General features: G+C 39.0%; 1 pseudogene; it reads right to left on the bottom strand.

Annotated features, from left to right (window-relative positions):
• Positions 1-1,090: 1,090 nt before the first annotated feature.
• LOC104991713 lies at positions 1,091-2,392 on the bottom strand (annotated as a pseudogene).
• Positions 2,393-2,613: the final 221 nt, after the last annotated feature.

The raw sequence follows: 2,613 nt of genomic DNA, 5'->3' as shown, positions 1-2,613 counted from the left end.
ATATATATCTTTTATATATATGCATAATATATATGTATGACTGAATCACTTTGCTATACATCTGAAACTTACACAACAATTGTAAATCAACTATATTTTAATAAAAATTAAAAAAAATATTCTTAAGATGAGAGCAGTTGAAAACTATTCAAGAATTCATGGCTCATGAAACACTTGTATTCCTAAAAATCTATATCAAAACCTCAGGCTGATCAAGATGGCAATCTCAGAATCATATTCCCCCTTGAGGGTTTCTGGGTCCCAGCAGGTGATAAGTACTTGAAAATGAGTATTTGAGTCTCAGAAAAGAGACATGGAAGGCTTTGGAGTTTTTCAGTGTGATCCTCTATCTGTCCAAGAGTCTCCTGGATGACATTCCCAGATGAAGGAATCGTTGGATTCTGTGTAAGTGCCTCCACAAATGGGTTCCACGTCCTGCAAGTCTGCCCTCCCCTTTTCAGTCAGTTCTGGCTAGCAGAAACGTAGTGGTTATGTTTGCTGAGATCTTCCCTATGAAACACCCCTTTACTGATTGCAGGCAGCTGGTCCGAGGAGGCAGGCCTAACATCTAAATAATTTTGAGGACAGCTTTAGGTTTCCTACCCAGGAACTTCCTTCTCTCAGCACAGTCCCTTCAGTGTTTTCAGTGGTTCTGCATCTGGTGGTTTCTAGTCCTCTGCCTTCTCCACTCACTCTCTTCCAAATATTCTTTGGTTAGTTCTCCTTCTTCTCAAAGTCTGATCCCCAGAACTAAGAACTGTCTCCAGGAGTATATGACATATGCACCCGGAGCGAGACCCTCCCGGACTCTGGACCACGTCTGGTCCAGTTCTACCGATGTGATCCGAGATCATGTTGACTTGTTCAACAGCATCATTGCTCTGTGGATTCATATTGGCTGAAAATCCTTGGGGTCTTTTACATGTGGCTTTTATTCAGCTCTCATCACTCTGGATTTGCCATGCTATTCAATTTTACGTTAATCCCTGTTATTTATTATCTTGGTAACATCAATTAAGTTTATTTCATTTTTTTTACTAGAGCCATTAGTTTTATTTGTAGAGTTCACAAATCAAAACATAGCAAATAATTACACATCAATATCGGTTAGAATACCAAATATTATTTCACTACTGCCACGGTGTCCTTTTTTCTCTGACACAAGCTGTATAGATGCAGGCTTTCTATGTTTGATACGATTCAGTTCCTTTCATAAACAAGCTTCTTTCATGATATGCTGTTCCTAAATCTGACTGTAAATAGGTTTTGGTAGATGTCAGTGACAAGGGATACATTTCATATGAAGATGATGTTGAAATTTCTCCGTTAATTTCTGGTTATAATCTGCAGCTGTATTTTCTCATGGTGTAAGCACACCCAACTTTTCAGAAGCATTAGTTTTTCATAGATGAATGTTTATTTCATTATATCCATACACGATGTACAGTTCTTGCTGTCAGAAGTGCATTTTACACAGATAACATGGTTTTTTGTTTTGTTTTGGGCCCCACCTTGCTGTATATGGGATCTTAATTCCCTGACCAGGGATCAAACCCACATCTCCTGCACTGGAAGTGCAGCATCTTAACCAGGGAAGTCCCACAGATAACATGTTGCATTCTCTGTGTGAGATAGACTTTTGTCCACAGGTAAGGTTCATATGGATTTATCAAAACTAGCAGACACAAATGATTTCCCAGTGGTAGCGTAATCCACATCAAGCCCCACAGATACATGAACCATATGTACCATTACAGGACTGTCCAGAGCATACATATTAAAAGTATATAAGTCATCATCTTCATTTGCTGCAGTAAGAATGAATGATTCCATAGGGCTTCAGCAGGTTGTATTGGTTCTCATATCCAAGATGATCTTTTTCAGAGAAGTAGCTTACCTCATATCATACAATATATTCCTGTGAGAAGCACAGCTTCCCAAGAGAAATGTTTCAATTAGGTTAAAGTTAACACCATTTATACCATCAAATCCCCAAGTCATTGAACATATAGGACTGAGTCTTTGTTTGTCCTAAATGTCTACTTGCTATCCACACGTGGCAAAAACAACTTCTTTCCAGTGATGATGAATTCCTGTATATTGTGTCTTTCCTAATACTGTGTGCAACGATTCCTCCTCTTCCCCATAGTTTGGTCCACCCATTTTCCTTTGCTTCAGAGTTTTAACTACCAACAGTAAAAAGAAAAAAAAGTCCCACAAAACAAGTACATATTCCTTATACAAAATCTTCATGTGCTTGTACCATATGAATACATTTTCATTTAGTCAGTTTCCAAATTCTAACCTCTCCATCACACGCCTCAGAGAATACAGTAGGCAGGCTCTTTGGATGCTTTGCCAAGCGACTGACTCCATCTCAGTGACCAGCCAGGGAAACATCAGTTCATTTCAGTTTGTGGGTTTCCATCTGGCTCTGCCCTCTTGACTTCTGTGGCCTCTCAGTTTAATAAGGATGGCATCACTCTTTCATCCCAGTTATTGATTAAAATCACTGCAGATGGTGACTGCAGCCATGAAATTAAGACGCTTACTCCTTGGAAGGAAAGTTATGACCAACCTAGATAGCATATTCAAAAGCAGAGACATTACTTT

The sequence above is a fragment of the Bison bison genome, unplaced genomic scaffold, assembly GCF_000754665.1.
Source record: "Bison bison bison isolate TAMUID 2011002044 unplaced genomic scaffold, Bison_UMD1.0 scf7180017864198, whole genome shotgun sequence".
NCBI classification, from domain to species: Eukaryota; Metazoa; Chordata; class Mammalia; order Artiodactyla; family Bovidae; genus Bison; species Bison bison.
This window is presented reverse-complemented; position numbering and strand designations above follow the sequence as displayed.